The sequence below is a fragment of the Aquarana catesbeiana genome, linkage group LG05 (assembly GCF_042186555.1).
Source record: "Aquarana catesbeiana isolate 2022-GZ linkage group LG05, ASM4218655v1, whole genome shotgun sequence".
Taxonomy (NCBI): domain Eukaryota; kingdom Metazoa; phylum Chordata; class Amphibia; order Anura; family Ranidae; genus Aquarana; species Aquarana catesbeiana.
Genome location: NC_133328.1, coordinates 59,205,449 through 59,223,653, shown reverse-complemented (window position 1 = coordinate 59,223,653; position 18,205 = coordinate 59,205,449). Strand labels below are relative to the sequence as shown.

The window sequence follows — 18,205 nt, the reverse complement described above, 5'->3', positions numbered from 1 at the left end:
ACTATTCCTCCCACTGTCACCAAAGAAGGGGCACTATTCCTCCCACTAATACCAATGAAGGGGCACTATTCCTCCCACTGTCACCAAAGAAGGGGCACTATTCCTCCCATTAATACCAATGAAGGGGCACTATTCCTCCCACTGTCACCAATGAAGGGGCACTATTCCTCCCACTGTCACAAATAAAGGGGCACTATTCCTCCCACTAATACCAATGAAGGGGCACTATTCCTCCCACTGACACCAAAGAAGGGGCACTATTCCTCCCACTGACACCAAAGAAGGGGCACTATTCCTCCCACTAATACCAATGAAGGGGCACTATACCCCCCCCCCATACCAAATATAAGGCATGGCTTATTCCCACTGATGCCAGGCCATTTTCTACACACAGGCCACAGTGTGGCCCCTCTATATTCAGAAGGACAGTAAACTGGCCCTTTGTTTAGAAAGTTTGCAGACCCCTGCTATAAGTGAACCACCCAGCAATGCTGCTGGCAGGCTGTAAAAGACTGACAGCTGCTGGAGGTTGCATCGAGCATTACTTCTGTTTTAGTGCAATGTGCACCCAGGGACTCATGCCCGCAATGCAAGCAGTATGCATTCCAGGCATTCACCCCTGGGCGAATACTGCACTATACTGCTCGGTGCACTATCCAGCAGCAGCAGCCATCAGCCTCTCACAGACTTCTATAGGCTGCCAGCAGCGAGGCTGGAGAGTTTGCTTGTGCCTAAATGCCAGTCTCATGCATCAGGGCTAAATGCCCAGTGTGCATGAGGCCTAAGCTTCAGCTTTGAGGCTGGGTTCACACTGAGCAACGGAGTGGCCCACAGCAGGCGGTCCGGTGCGTCTCCATTCACTGGTTCAGGCTCGATTTCAGCCCAAAATTTTGATTGAATTCGGACCTAAAAAAGGACCAGAAGACGCACAGGGCTCCTGTGCAATTCGCACAAGAGCCACTCCGGAGATGTGTGAACCAGCTCCATAAATTGCCGGTCACAATCTCCAGCCATGCGAATTGGATCTGGGGAAACCAGAATCCAGTTCGCACTGGTGTGAATCCAGCCGAAAGTATCTTGCAGAGCTAGACTGCAGGGAGACAGTAGACAGCATAGTAAGTGCCGGTTCACACAGGGGCGACTTGTCAGGTGACCTAGCCGCCTGACAAGTCGCCTCCTGTTCTGTACAATGGAACCGTTCTAATAGGAGCGCCGCAAGTCGCTCCGACTTAGAAAAAGGTTCCTGTACTACTTTGGGGGCGACTTGCATAGACTTCTATACAGAAGTCGTTTTGCAAGTCGCCGTGGCAGTCGTGTGCAGGTCGCCTCGGTGAGGCGACCTGCAAGTCGTGCCGCCCCTGTGTGAACCGGGGCTAAGAGTAAAAACAATATTCTTGCTGAACAGATACCATATCCACTATAAGCTCTAAGCAACAGAAAGCAAATTTCACCTGTCATAAATGCAGGGAAGTCACAACTGAGAAAAGGCATCACTGATTGCTGCGATAACAACACTCGACATTTTGCCATATAACGTGAAGGCCGTCATGTCCAGGAAGCAAGGGGAGAATATGATCCATGTCTGGGGCTATTTTAAATCAGCACTAGACATCTTTCTGATCCTGAATGTGTCATTGAGCATCAGTCAAGTACTACAGCCAAAATTATATCCTATGGTGATGTAACATTCAGAAAACAAGCTGCAAATTATTTGTAACAAATTATATTGTGATATGTCATGGTACCCTTCTGCACAGATGGAAGCCATTAATACATAATGTTGAAATACTCAGCCTCGGCCTGCCCTGGTATATTCTGAAAACAGTCATTCTAGAATTGCTTCACCCTTGTGCTGAGGCCTAAAAACCAAAAGTTGTCTATGTGTCCTGTTCACATTAGAAGTGTGGTGCAGGTGCACGGCTGCAATGTAGTACACAGTACTGGACTTCTCTGTCCATGCGAAACAGAAGTGTGGCCAAAGTTTTTTTTACTTCTCTTCTGGGTCACAGGAGTACATTTACTTGTGCTCTCATATGACCTAAAATCAGTCTGCTGTTGGCTGACATCCCAGAGCTGATCCAGACAACGGAAGGATCCTGACAATAATGTCAGGATCCACCCAGATGCTTTGATTGGCAACAGGCCCAGCTTCTCATCGTACTGCTGACAGCTGCTCCCGCCCCTTCTCCTGCCCAGTGCATCAGCGAGCACTGGAGGAACAGAGAGTGGTGACTGACAGTAGCCGCTCTCTGCTCAGAGTGGACCAAGAATTGAATGATCAGCAGTCATGTGATCGCTCAGTTCTCAGGCATAAAGGCCAGAAGGGGACAACTGCACCATCACACTGATGCTGCAGCATTGAGGGGAGTATGTGTGTTTGTTTGTTTTTTCTCACACTTCTCCTTTAATAAACTTAGGAAAAACTTAGGAAAAAAAGGAAAACAATGCCCTGCATTGTAACAATGCAAAGTACCGTCCCCTGAATATCCTGTGGCAGGGCTGTCAACCTCAACCTCATCCGATTAGACATCCTAAGCTCGATTAAACGCAAGTAAATGCAGCTATACATGCTAAATGCAGGAGGCACTGATGCCGCAAGTGGCACACGAAGCCTCTTTTGCCGGCACTTGGCTCCCTCCCCATCAGCAGAGCAGCGCAGGGAAGTGTCGGTGAGACACTAATGCATTCCAATTTCAGAATTCCCCACGCCGAACCTGCACTGAGGGGGAGGCACTGTGCCCCCACACATTGTAAAAGATGGGAAACATTGTTTGGTTCTCTAACTTTGCTGTAGCTGCGATCATCAGCTTTTGTGATGGGGAAGAGATTGGGTGCAGTTCTGCTGGGGGGGTCCCTGTTTCCAGGAGGAGGAGGACTTTCATTGGCCACTGCTAAAGCCAATCACAGTCCTGCTAGCCCCTCCCACCATCTGGAGGAAGATGACTCGCTTGGTTGCCACTACAAATCTCAGAAAAAAGGAATTTCACTGTGATTGAGAAAACCACAATCAGGGGACAGTTTGTGGAATTACTGTTGAGCTTCTGGGAACTTTGTTGAAATTATTCCTGAACCTTTGTGTCACTTACTACTGAACCCCGGCACTCTGTGTCCCTTTAATCCACAGCCAGTATTCAGCGAAATGAAAATCACACCCAACCACTTTTTCTCAGCTGTGGAGGCCCAACTTATGATCCTGCACACAGGCCCACTGCTTTTAGAAGATGCCCCTGACCTGAGCTCATCATTGTGCATCCATTCCATATGCTTGTATGTGACATCACATACATCCCATACATCACATACATCCCATACATCACATACATCACATACATCACATACATCCCATACATCACATACATCCCATACATCACATACATCACATACATCACATACAAGCATGTGGGCTGGATGCGAGAAATGGATCAGCAGGATGAGTGTGAACAGGACAGGTAGATGTGTCTCATCTATGCTTCCTTTCACCACTCTGTGTATCACACATATCATAGATGAGAAGAGGGTACAGCGGTGGAGGAGATGAGCAGGAGGGTACAGCGGTGGGGAAAATGAGCAAGAGGGGTTCAGAGGTGGAACAGAAGAGCAGGAGGGTACAGAGGTGGGGCAGATGTGCAGGGAGGTACAGTAGTGGGGCAGATGAGAAAGGGGTAACATTGTTGGGGCAGATGAGAAAGGGGGATTACAGTGGTGGAACAGAAGAGCAGGGTGGTACAGTGGTGGGGCAGATGTAAGGGGGTTACAGTGGTGGTACAAATGAGCAGGGGGGTACAGAGGTGGGGCAGATGTGCAGGGTAGTACAGTGGTGGGGCAGATGTGCAGCGGGTTACAGTGGTGGGGCAGATGTGCAGGGGGTTACAGTGGTGGGGCAGATGATAAAGGGGGTACATTGGTGGGGCAGATGAGGAAGGGGGTACATTGGTGGGGCAGATGAGCAGGGTGGTAGAGTGGTGGGGCAGATGTACAGGGGGTTACAGTGTTGAGGCAGATGAGCAGGGGGGTTACAGTGGTGGAGCAGATGAGCAGGGGGGTACATTGGTGGGGCAGATGAGAAAGGGGGTACAGTAGTGGTGTAGATGAGCAGGTGGCTACAGTGGTGGGGCAGATGTGCAAGGGGTTACATTGGTGGAGCAGATGAGAAAGGGGGTACATTGGTGGGGCAGATGAGCAGGGTGGTACAGTGGTGGAGCAGATGTACAGGGGGGTACAGTGGTGGGGCAGATGAGCAGGATAGTACAGTGGTGGGGTAGATGTTCAGGATAGTACAGTGGTGGGGCAGAGGTGCAGGGTAGTACAGTGGTGGGGAAGAGGTGCAGGGGGTTACAGCGGTGAAATAGATTTGCAGGGGGGACAGTGATCTGAAGTGTGGAGTTGCAGGAATTGGGGCTGATCTGAGGCGTGAGAGTGCAGGATGTTAATTTCCAACTACTAAAATAGTGTGCAGCATTTACTTTATAGAAAATCCTTTTCGTGATTGAGAGTGTGAAGTTGAAATTTTTTTTGTTATAAAATCGGCACACACAATTTCTTTGAAAACATTTTTTGGCACACTGTGCTCAAAAGGTTGCCTACTATTGTCTTAGACTTAACAAGAATTTAACCCTTGCAGTGCTGGGGTGGATCATTGAAAAGAGTAAATTTTTCAAGAATTCACGTAAGGTAAAAGAAGGCTGCAAACAGTGACCTCCCTCTGAAAATGATCAGAAAGATCGCAAAAGGTAGCCTCCATACCTTCCTTCAAAAGGAAAAAAGGCTCTTGCCTGAAAAGGTTGTCTACACACTCCAACACTTTACAGAAAACTGAAGATAGATATGCATATCTCCTAAGTTTTAAAAATGGGAAACAGGGACACTAAGTATCAGATGTTTCAGGCAGACGTTGTTAAACATCTACACTGACCAACAATACAAGGGAAGCAAGTCTACCCTGACCACCAATACAAGGAGAGCATGTCTACCCTGACCACCAATACAAGGGAAGCAAGTCTACCCTGACCACCAATACAAGGAGAGCATGTCTACCCTGACCACCAATACAAGGGGAGTAATTCTACCTTGACCACTAATACAAGGGGAGCATGTCTACACTGACCAACAATACAAGGGAAGTAAGTCTACACTGAACACCAAAACAAGAGGAGCAAATCTACCCTGACCACCAATAAATACAAGTGGAGCATGTCTACCCTGACCACCAATACAAGGGGAACACGTCTACCCTGACCACCAATACAAGGGGAGCACGTCTACCCTGACCACCAATACAAGGGGAGCACGTCTACCCTGACCACCAATACAAGGGGAACATGTCTACCCTGACCCCAAATACAAGGAGAACACCTCTACACTGGCCGTCAACACAAAAAGGAAATTTTGCACAAAACCACCCATCCAGAGGGGTCAATTTTACATTGAGCACTTATGTTAGACGAAGCCCCAGCTTTTACTGTCTAACTTTTCTTTTTCAGTTTTTATTAATTTCAAGAATAAAACGGACATAATTTTGTAGGGTTTTATTAACAAAATGATCTGCCCTAATTTGCTAGGTACGCCATATTATTTTTTTTATTTCAAATGTTCTTCAACCTATTGGTCATACTAATGTACCAGGAGCTCTAGGTATAATCCTTTTTAGCTAGAGTTCCCTGAGAACCTGAAAATTATTTCAAGGGTTCTTCATGGGTAAAAAGATTGAGAACGGCTGATCTACATAATTCTACTATGGTCATCTTTGGTGAAAAAAAAAATGTAGAAAATAGCTGTTCTACCAAATGAACTCCACAACTTTTGAGGAATCTTGAGTGGGAATGAAGGAGCGCCTAGTGTCCAGAAAACTGCGGCTTTGATGTATGGTTCATAGGATGTTTATTAAAAGTATAAAAAGGTACGTCAAGCAAGAAACACGTTTCAGGGGAATGGCCACCCCCTTCCTCAGGGCTAATGAGTAAGCACTATAAAAAAAAAAAATGTAAATATATATATATATATATATATATATATATATATATATATATATATATATAATACATATACACCACAATCGGTGTGCATTGTTTTTAAAGTACAAAGATAAGCACAATTTGAACCTGCGCAAAAATACAGTCCATATGAAAGGTAAAATGGGTGCAAAATTGTAAGGGATAATTGGTGGGAAATATATGGGTGTGTATAAATATAAACATATAAAGAATATATATCCGTATGTGTGTGTGTATATATATATATATATATATATATATATATATATATATATACTGTAGGTGTACATACATATAACAAATCAATGTCTGAGGGGTAAGCTACAAACTCTAGACCGGTTTCCATCACCAACATCATTACTTGTCCTTTATGTTGGTGTTATGCAACACAGACATTTAGTGCTGGTTCACAAAAGGGCGGCTTCAAAGTCGTCCAACTCTCATCTGATTCTGAAGCCGCCCCGTACACCGCGATTTCAGCGGCAGTTTGAAAAACAACTTCTGTATAGAAGTCAACACAAGCCGATCCGAAGTCGCCCCAAAATGTACAGGAACCTTTTTCTAAGTGGGAGCAACTTGAGTCGCTCCTATAAGAACGGTTCTATTGCAATGCATGGAGTGTGACTTGTCAGGCGGTTAAGTCGCCTGACGGGTCGCCCTTGTGTGAAAAGGTACTTACAGGTTATACTGGTCTATACATCAGATCAAAACGAGGGGCAGTTATGAAGGACAGATGGATGAAGAGATTTTGGTCAAAGAGAAGAACTGTCCTGCAAACTAGGTCTGTTGGAAGCTATGGAAATGTAGCATGTTGATAGATTATCTTGAATATTATTCCAGTAGAAAAAATGTAAAATAATTAACAGACCAATACGCAAAACCACATAGAAACAAAAATATATCATGCAAATATAGCCAGCTAACACAGTTAGCATACATATACATCTTCACAGACACTGAGAGGGTCAATGCAGCTCTGGTTTTCGCAGTGTTCTCGAGTTGCTGTGAATCTAATCGTGAACATATTTTTGTTTTTTAACAAATAAAAGGCAGGAACCCCCAGACAAATATCTGAAATTCCCATAATAACAGCTGCAGGCAAAAAAAGACAAAGACAGAGTGCTAGTGCAAGAGACAACGTATACAAAGCAATGCATAGACTCACCTTACATATCAGTGGGATGTCAGGCTGGGGAGAGCACAGGCAGACTGACTGAGCATAGTGCTAGAATGAAGTGAGCAGACGGTGATCTCCGCTCCAACATGTGATCTCTGCTCTCTCCTGATACTGCAGCTCACACACACACACATATACACACACATATACAGAGTTCAGCGAGAGAGGCGGACTCCGATCGCTGCAGGCTGCACTGTTTCTCATTCACCCCATGCAGCCTGCAGGGTAACAAGGAATTTGGCATCCTTGGATGCAGACATCATTCTGAAGTTAGCACTCCAAAGAATGTGTCATTCCCGTATACTTTATTATTATTATACAGGATTTATATAACACCAACAATTTACGCAGTGCTTTACAAAATAAAGGGAGACAACAGAATTGCAACAGAATTCAATAGAAGAGAGAGTTAGGAGGACCCTGCTCATGAGAGCTTGCAATCTAAAAAGGAGGATCAAGTGATATAAGAGAAAATAGCTAGGAGGGATGAGTTGTTAGAGAAAGTGAAAGCTCAGACAGAGTCAGAGCTAATGATTGGAGTAGGGAGGTTTCAAAGGATGGGAGAGGCTCTGGAGAAGTCCTGGAGGCGAGGAGTGGAGGAAGTGAAAAAAGAAAAAAGAATAGTTTGGTGATATAGCTTGGGACAGAGTTGTATGGCTTGGTATGTTATTAGTACCTTCCAAACTTTGAACCTATAAAGCGTACACTGAAGAAAACAAATGTGTGAACGCCATGGTAACTGATAATATGAACCCAGGGGTAGGCACATCATCTCGCTCTGCCGATCGCGGCGATACCTCACATGTGTGGTTTGAACATCGTTTTCATATGCGGGCGCTACTCGCGTATACGTTCGCTTCTGCGCGTGAGCTCGGCGGGACGGGGTGGCGCGTTTTTAAAAAAAAAAAATGTTTTTCTTATTTTTTTTACCTTTTATTTTTTATTTTTACACTGTTCTTTTAAAAAAAATTGTGTCACTTTTATTCCTATTACAAGGAATGTAAACATCCCTTGTAATTAGAAAAAAAGCATGACAGGACCTCTTAAATATGAGATCTGGGATCAAAAAGACCTCAGATCTCATATTTACACTAAAATGCAATAAAAAATAAATATATATTTTTTTTTGTCATTTGAAAGAAAAAATAAATAAATCGCCCTTTAAGAGCTATGGGCGGAAGTGATGTTTTGATGTCGCTTCCGCCCTGCAATGGTATGGAGACAGGTGGGGGGCATCTTCCCCTCACTTTTCTCCATACCCAGCAAGGAAAAGGATCCGATCGCCTCCGCCGCTGCCGACGGCTCCGGTAAGCAAGGGAGGGCACTGGAGTGCAGCGGGGGGGGGGCCCTCTCCCGCCACCAATAAAAGTGATCTCGCTGTGAATCCGCCGCAGAGACCACTATTATCGGAAATACTGACATCTCCAGTGCAACTAATACAGTGATCAGTACTAATAATATACACTGTCACTGTACTAATGGTACTGGCTGGGAAGGGGATAACATTTAGGGGCAATCAAAAGGTTAACTGTGTGCCTTACAATGTTTACTGTGTGTAATGTGTTCTGCTTTTACTTAGTGATGTGCCTGTTTTTACTCCCTGTTTTGAAAAAAACGGACTCATCATTGCTGTCTGTAGAGAGCCAGGTCTCTCTTCTCTCATTCACTCAGCAGATCCCAGCCATAAATCATTGGTCTGGGACCCACTGATCGGCTTGTGCTGTAGCGAATGACAGCACAGCTGGGGCGGCGTGCGTGCCCCTAGCGGAAAATGCTAAATCAGGTACATGTGGGCGATTTGGCGCAGCAGGGCCGCCCTGCCGCAGCAATAGTGCGGCCCTGAGGCAGATATAGTACTAGGTATTAAAAACAGAAAACTGGATATGCACAAAATAGTGTAGTTTACCCCTGCAAGGGCTGCTAGATTAGTTCCAGGTTCTTCCCCCAAATAGATGCAATGGCAACCAGATACACAGTAACAGCCACTCCTCTGGCTCTAGGGGTTTCGTTTTAAAATGTATTGCTGATAAACTTGCATAGGGAGCTGCAGGACACTCCATGGACACCAAGCAGTAGATTAAGGACATTCTTCACTGTCACACCACTTCTCAGAGCGGCTCCTTCAGCAGTAGCTCAGAAATTGGACAGCACCAGAACACCTTCAGCATTGTCCCAGGCCAGGCAAGCATTAGTATCAGTAGGTTAGAGATATTAGCAGCAACAGTCACTAGGAATCCTTTGTTCAGTTCAGTACTTGCAGTGTCCCTGGATACTTGGATACCTCCCTCCAGTATCAAGCAGGCAACTCCTCAGTGAATCTTCTAGACCAGGCCCCCAGTGAAATTCTTCCCTTAACTTTAGAGGATTTAGCAGAATAGACCACCCAGCTCTGTCTCAGATGGGACCTCAATGAGAAAAGGTAAAATCGGCTGCTGGGCTGCCCAGAAGGGCAGCAGCCCTTCAGACTGGGAACTTCTCCTCCTGGACAAGGACTTCGCAGCTCCAGGCTTCAGACTATTTCTGCTCAATCCCAGCCATCATGTGGCCACCCTCCCCCAGGGACTGGCTGAGACAACATAAATACTAAGCTGCTAATTTGCTTCATCCAGCCCTCTACTTTCTAGACCTATCCGGAAGGCAGAGGGAAGCAATCAATCCCACAGCCAGTGAAACTCAGAGCAGACCAGAACAATCACACGCTGCTCAACTGATTACAAGAACTACATTTACCTAACCTAACTAGCAGCCTATCTAGGAGAGTGCTACATCGTATAGACAACTTTTGCCTCAGAGTCAAACATAAGCTGATGAACTTCATGGTTGTCAGCTGCACCTAATTTACAGGGACTATTCCGTGCAATGAAGTTTTAACTTTGAAAACCACTGACCCACATCCAATCTGTGTTTCTGCCTACCTGTGGTATGGACAAGTGAAGGATCACAGAAGCAGCAGTTATCTGGACTCTGAAAGACCTAGCTCCAACATAGATAGAAAGCTTAGTGTGGGGGGAGCAGCAAGCAGTTTGATTTAAAACAGAACTTCACTCCTCAGTCATCTGAGTTGAATGACAGCCGGCATCATTCATCCAATTTTCTCTAGGTCCAGGCTGTCATGAACCTGGGATAACTTCTATGCGAGATGCAGGAATCCAGAACTACATGTAAGCAGAGGCGGCTCTTTAATTAGGCAAATTAGGCGATCGCTTAAGGCCTCGCGCTTACAGGGGCCTCGCGACCGCCTAATTTGCCTACTGAACGAAGGGGAGCACTGGCGAAATGTGGGCGGTGGACCCGCGCTGTCCCTGGGTCCGATGCCACAGCCGGCTGCGGGAGTCAGGACACTACTGGCAGCGCTGCCTGCCTGCACTGAACAGTGAGGGGGATCGCTGCAGCGGGGAACAATTACTAAGACCCGCCCCCCCTCGCGGCTGGACGCTGGAGATGCTAGGATACAGGGATGCCAACTTCCACATAAAATGCATGAATTCTGAACTACATGTAAGACGTAGGGATATAGGGATGCCAACTTCAATGTAAGATGCATGAATTCTGAACTACATGTAAGACATAGGGATACAGGGATGCCAACTTCCATGTAAAATGCATGAATTCTGAACTACATGTAAGACATAGGGGTACAGGGCTGCCAACTTTCATGTAAGATCACAAACCTGCAGGCCACCCATGATGTTGTAGGGACTAGAGCGGTGCTGGCCTTAGATGCACACAAGGCATTTGACTCGGTCGAATGGCCTTATTTAATGGAAGTCCTGGCGAAATTTGGGTTTGGAAATACCTTTATCAAGTGGGTTCAATTATTATATTCACAGCCTACTGCTAGGCTGCGGATAAATGCATCAGTAACCGACCCATTTCTGATTAAAAGGGGTACTAGGCAGGGTTGCCCCCTGTCACCGTTGCTATTTGCAATTGCGATAGAACCTCTGGCAGCACTGATAAGATCCAGTGGGGAAATAAAGGGACTGACGATTGGGGGCCTAGAAGAGAAAGTATCTTTATACGCTGACGACATGTTAATATACCTGGCGGACCCTCAGTCGTCACTCCCAACCCTGCTGGAAATTATTCGACAGTTCGGCCTTTTCTCAGGGTTTCAAGTTAATTGGGACAAATCCCTTATGTTTAAAATAGATCCGGATGCGGTGTTTACACCCCCTTCCTCTTGCCGCTACAAATAGTCGACTCTTTCAGATACCTGGGGGTCATGATTCAACATCCTCTATCCTCTTATAGTAAATATAATCTAGACCCACTTATTAGCAGAATGAAGACCACACTGAAGACATGGACCAATCTTCCCCTAACGATATTAGGTAGGATAAATATCTTTAAAATGATATTACTTCCACGTTTCCTATACATCCTATACAATTCACCAGTATATATCACCAAAACTAAATTTAAAGAGATTGATTCTATTCTTATCACCTTCATATGGAAGGGGGGAATGGTGAGAATTGCAAAAAATACTCTTCAACTGCCGGTGTCGGAGGGAGGTTTGGCACTACCATGTCTTCAGACATACTACATAGCCGCACAACTGGTTCATGCCCATTGGTGGTTCTTCCCTGAAACCAACAATGCGGCTACGTCCCTAGAAGCAGCCATACTCACCTCTTACGAATCCCTACAGTATCTGGTCCACCGTCTATCTCTCAGAGGGAGGGAAAGCACTAAAATCCTTGAAATGACTTTACGAATTCTTAAACTAACTAAAATGCTGCCAGACACTGAACATCGTATCTACTCCCCAAACACTCCATTATGGGGGAACCCAAATCTACAGGAATTCGCCCGTAGGACAGATGGAGAATACTGGTCGAAAAAAGGGGTAAAAACCATAATGCATTTATTCTCAAACAATACGTTTCGGTCATTTGAGGAATTTCGCCAGGACTACCAACTGCCACGCACAGCCTATTTTCTTTATTTGCAAATACGCCACACAGCAACCACCCAGTTTGGGTTGCGTAATATGACTGTTCGATTATCTCCGCTAGAGCAATTATTAATAGATCCCTCCCATGACAAATTAATCTCCACATATTATAAAACTCTACTCCACACTACAACGCGCAGACTTAGTAACACGCTCACTAAATGGAAAGCTGATATCCCTGAGCTGACGGAGGATATCTGGCAGGACATACTTCCCCTCCAGGTCCCCTCTGTCATCTCTTCCAGGGACAGGGTCATACAGACCAAATTATTATATAGAGCATACTTCACGCCATCCTTATTATTTAAACTTAAAAAACTACCATCGGCAATGTGCTCCAGATGCAGCATCATGGAGGCCACCTTTTTCCACTTGATGTGGGAGTGCACCGAGATCAGGCGGTTCTGGTCAGGGGTCACTGCTTTTGTCAGTTCCTTGACTCAATTGCCTAATATCTGCAATCCCCTGAGATGCCTACTAGGATATGTGGATGATGAGAGTATATCCAAAAACAAGCAAACTTTCTTGAGAATTGTGTTATTTTATGCCAAAAAATCTATTACCATTCACTGGAAATCACAATCCCCACCTACGATAGCATTCTGGCTGACCATGGTTAATCAAGCCATACCATTATACAAATTAACATACGAAGCCAGAGGATGCCCAAAAAAATTTCACAAAATATGGGGTCTGTGGACTAACTCTGAAAACACTATCACACCTGCCATATAAAGCTAACAAAGAAATTCCAGTCAATGATACCAAGTTTATTAATAAAATTAAATAGACATATACAGCTGAACAATATGAAAACATGTATGCCAAATGTATACCATTGTCTTACACTCTGTACTGCAATGAGCAATGTTTGCTCGAAATATGTGTATTTATGTTCGTATGTTTGTCTTGTACCACAAAACCAAATAAAATTTACCTTTAAAAAAAAAAAAAACTTTCATGTAAGATGCATGAATTCTGAACTTTATGCAAGACGTAGGGTTACAGGAATGCCAACTTCCATGTAAGATGCTGGAATGTTAAACTATATCTAAGATTAGTGATACAGGGATGCCAACTTCCAGGTAAGATGTAGGAATCAATCCCGGGACAAGATCATCCAGTGCCTAGGGCAAAGATGCCAAATTGCACCCCCCACCCTTCATTATGTGGAAGCCTATGAGGAGGAGGGGGAGAGAGAGCACAGCCCACTCCTCCTGGCTTGATCCTCTTCTATCTGCCGCTTCCAGCACTGGGCTGACATAAGTAGTGATGCCGCTGTCACTACTCCTGTTCAGCTTATAGTAGAAGGAACTTGTAGAGCCCCCATCCCTACAATACACGCTGTGCCCAGGGCAACCGTCCCTTTTGTACACCCCTTGCCCCAGCCCTGGCAGGAATACTAATATGTAAAATGTGGGGATACAGAGATGCCAACTTCCATGGTCTACCAGTAGGGATACCAAAATCCACTTTAGACCAGTGGGGTTACAAGGATACCAAACTGCGTGTAACACAAAATACAGGAATACCAAATTTTGTGTTCTACCAGGTAGGGATACAAGGCAGCCAAAGTCCATGTTATACCGCTGGGGATACATGGAAGCCAAAATCCATACAAAAGCGGCGGTAATACAAGGCCGTCTAAACCCATGATCCACAGAGCACGGAAACACTTGATGTTTAAAAATACAACACTCGGTTGTAACCTCTCATTGACAAGGAAAAGGCATGCCAAAGCAGAAACATTTCATTTCCCTGCTTTAAGACACTCGACACAAACCACATTCCCCTCCCAACATGATGTTTTTCCTAGCCGGCCTCCAAGCCGAGCACAGCAGCCATCGTTGCCCGTCTCCTGCCCTGGAAGCCGCTGACTGCTGTGTAACTTTCCTCTAAGCAGACTGCGGTGTGCGGGGGTACGCAGCACGCCTGCACACATGGAGGGCGAATAGCCGGCACTTCAATAACCCTGAACCAGACAAGATATGTCATGATCACTGAGTGGAATTCAAATAAATACATTTGTGATTTAACCTAATGTGAATTTTTCTAAAGGTCGCGGTGGAGAAGGGAATAAAGTGGGTCATTGCGGTGCATTGTGGTAGAGCACAGAGGGCTTCAGGAAAATACAAAATTGCTTCAAAAGATTCTCCACTCACATATTTTATTTTTAGTAGTGCCGTGAGGGGAGTGAAGGCTCGGTATAAATATTAGCGTTACCCCTAAAGCTCACCATGATCTGACTCTACAATCTACCAACAAGTATGTAGTGCAAGGGCCAGGCCTGCATGGGTTTAGGGTTGTCCTCATATAACTTCGTTTTGGTAAATCTAAAGGAATAAGCACAGAGATTGTATATCATATGGTGGTGAGCTTAGGAGGTCACACCTTTCTCTGCCCACTGATGAGAACTGGCAACGGTTGTTATGATACTGCAGTCTGATTAACGGAAAAGAGGAAAGTGATGAAATGCATCTACCGGCCTGCAACAGACTGACGACATCATCTTAGATAAGCCAACTGATGAACTTGAGCTAATGTCTGCTTAAAGTGGTAGTAAAGTCTTCTTGTGGACTTGTACATATAGGTAAGCGTTTATTAGGGACTTACCTGTAGGTACTGTGAATATCTTCTAAACTTGCACCATTTAGAAGATATTCACTAGGGATGCAGCCGGTGACATCACCGACACATCTACAGTAGTTCGGCATTCAAGGCACAGCGTGCCATCAATGCAGAGAGCGCCGTGCCGTGATCTTGACTCCCATGCGCAAACCCAGGAGTGACATCATCGCGGTCCCAGCCATTCAAAAGGACAGAAAGCGCCAACCCAGAAGGAGGAGCAGGTGAAGATGGAAGTCCTGGCAGTGTTGACAATGCACCATTGGAGGGCTCCTTTTGAAAGGTAAGTGTGTCATAATGTGCTAGTATGCATGGTGTACTAGCCCATTATGAAATTAATCTGCAGGCTTTTTTTTTTCATTATTACTACCTCTTTAATAAAGCAGACCTGAACTAAAAATTCGCTGGATCCTTGGACAGGTATGTGTTCTTTTGTTAAAAGTCAGCAGCTATAATATTTGTAGTTGCAGAATTTTACGTTTTTACAAACAGGCTGAAGATCCTCTTTAAGCAATGCCTTGAAATATGTACCTTTTGTCTTGTCTTCCTGAAAAATATCAGTGGACTTCACGGTATGTGAGGGTGCCTTGGCACTCCTGCATAGGGTTGCCACCTTTTCTTCAAGCCAATCCTGAACACTTTAGCAGCGCACGGCAAAAATATTTTTTAAAGGGGAATGCTGTGGACTCTGATGCAAAGGGGTTTCTGTTCACCGAACCTCCCACTTACATCAGAGTTCCCCCTTAAATTAGGGTTCCCAATACCCCCTTAAATCAGAGTCCACAGGGCTCCCCTTACATCAGAGCCCCCCCTTACCTTGTATTCACTCGCTCGGAGGCAGGAGAGAGAAGGGAGGGAGGGGGCAGACTTCAGCCACAGACATTGGATGGTGAGCTCACCCACCCAGGGATGGAGGTTCAGGCATTAACACTTTTTCGTCCACAATGTATCTACTGGTTGCTGAGCTTCAAATTTCCAGCCCACTCATCCTTTTCTTGAGGCACAGAAAGCCGGGGATTGGAGTGTGGGTGAGCAGACAAAGGGGTTGTTGGGAGACGAGCCGGACTTCTGTGTTTACAAGTAGTAGTGGTGAGCAGGGAGCAGAGGGCCTGAGCCGGAGGTGGTGGAACTGAGTTCCATCAAGTTTCAGCTGAAAAAAAGCCCCATTGATGTCTATAGAAATGATTACATCTGGCAATTGCTGCAACTTTTCCTCCTTACCTGGACGAAACTCGGCATGTGAGGAAGTTTTCAATTAAGAGATTTATCAATGGCTGGCCTACTAGCTGTACTAGGCGTCACCTGATTCTTACACTAGAAGCATACCTCCCAACTTTCTGAGATGGGAATGAGGGACACCTATCAGCAAAAGTATGCAGGCATAGGACACACCCCTTGCCACGCCCCTTTAAAGGAAAATTGTACAAAAAAACAAGATTGGTTAAACCCACAAGTGCTTTTTTTTTTACCACTACTATTTCTTCATACTGGCTTTTGGAATTTACAAATGCAGCAATTTAGAAATCAGATCAAAGGTTTAGCACTGGGAAACACTTTTTGATAGCTAAAAAGTGCAGTTTATATAAATCTATGTAGATCAGACCAAAATGAGGGACAAATCAGGAGGAATGAGGGACAGAGGGACATTGCTCCAAATCAGGGACAGTCCCTGGAAATCAGGGACAGTTGGGAGGTATGCCAGAAGCATTTCATGTGGACGACATTGGTGGGTTTAGGCACCACACTTTTGGACAGGGTCACCTTTACTTTGGTGTGGGAAGATAAGGAACTGTTCACTTTGTATACCAATGGCTGAATTCTGTGTTGTGACTGGAGTTCCCCTTTAGGTCTCTATCTCCCTCCCCTGTATTCAGCTCAGAGTATGTGATTTCATTATGAAAGGAGAGCAGGTTCCCTTGTCTGGTGCCGTCTACCATTCTGACAGCAGCTTGTGCCTGCTAAGTCAAGATGACATCTTCACCACTCACATCCAGCCTCTGACAATGACCTTAACATTTCTCAATGACCGACAAAACTGCTGGCACGGAACGTTAAGAGCTCCTTTCCACCCACAGATAAGGAGAAAAGATAGAAGAGCAAAAAGGAAGATCGCTCCATAGAGCGAAAGGTGAAGTTTAATCCGCTTATATTTTGCCTTGCCCCCCCCCACCCCCACCCCCACCCCAATATAGTAATAAAATTGTTAAATAAAACCTCTCTTTTTTCACTACATACCATGTCATGAGTCTCTGTGCTTCTCTATGAAATGAGGGCAGATCATGGCCGGTGAGAGGGGCCAGCAAGGTGCTGTACGTATATTCCGGAAAACTTCACAGCCCCCTGCTTCTGTACTCCTCAATCCTGATGCAAGCAGTAGGATATGAGTTATGAGTACATACCTCCCAACATTTTCAGATGGGAATGAGGGACACCTACTTGCAACTGTATGTAGGCATAGGACACGCCCCCCTGACACACCCCTTAAAGGAGAATTAACCAAAAAAAAATTAAATAAATCCACAAGGACTTTTTTGCCACTCCTATTCCTTTATATTGGCTTTTAACATTTACAAATGCAGCAATTTAGAATTTTAGCACTGGAAAACACTTTTTATAAGATAAGAAAGTGCATTTTATATACAACTATAGAGATCAGACCAAAATGAGGGACACATGGAGGGGGAAAGAGGGACATTTCTTCAAATCAGGGACAGCCCCTCGAAATCAGGGACAGTCAGGAGCTATGTGAGTGGATGTCAGTCTGGAGGAGTGGGCGTTCCTTGTCAGGTTTCATCTGCATGCAGACCATCCTAGGTAACACCCACATTTACTGCAGAGTCTCCATGATGGAAAGAACTGAATTCAATGAATGAAAGGGCCAGGCTAGGGACGGTCAGATTGGGGAGGAAAGATCTGGAGGAGCTGGACCAGCACAGACAGGAATTAGATACTCCATACAGAGGAGAGGGCTATACAATACAAGGTGGGGCGGCTATGCTAGGAAAGTGACTGCAGTCTGCAGTTGGTGCTCTAACATAGGAGCATCGGACTACTGACAATAGGAGCGGACTGGTGTAGTACAGCAATACTTGGATGAAAGTATAAAGTAATAGGCGGGTAGGCGGTTTTTCTTCATTTTCAGTTTTTCCTGAAGTGTACCTTAAGCCTTGATTCACACCTATGCATTTTTAGTGCTTTTTGCAGTTTGCAGATTTGCACTACATCCCATCTATCATGGTTTCCTATGGAACACGTTCTGTAGAGCAAATCTGCAAAATGCAAAAAAGCACTAAAAAAGCCTAGATGTGAATCAGGCCTAACAGTAGAACTTTTAAAAGGCAAAACTGTTTTTGCTTTGTATAGAGCAGTAAAGGCTTAACCACTTCAGCCCCGGAAGCATTTACCCCCTTAATGACAAGGCCATTTTTTGCAATACGGCACTGCGTCGATTTA

At 45.1% G+C, this 18,205-nt stretch overlaps 1 protein-coding gene across 15 annotated transcripts in view; it reads right to left on the bottom strand.

The window, feature by feature from the left end:
• The window catches only part of KIAA1217 (KIAA1217 ortholog), a 901,007-nt gene that overhangs the window by 98,026 nt on the left and 784,776 nt on the right, over nucleotides 1-18,205 (bottom strand). Inside the window, exon 1 of one of the 15 annotated variants that reach the window (XR_012244384.1) lies at nucleotides 7,156-7,283. The exons of the other annotated variants lie outside the window; for them this stretch is intronic. The gene's annotated coding sequence lies outside the window, so the exon portion shown is untranslated. Of the gene's footprint in view, nucleotides 1-7,155; nucleotides 7,284-18,205 lie in introns of those variants that run through there. 15 annotated transcript variants of the gene reach the window in all.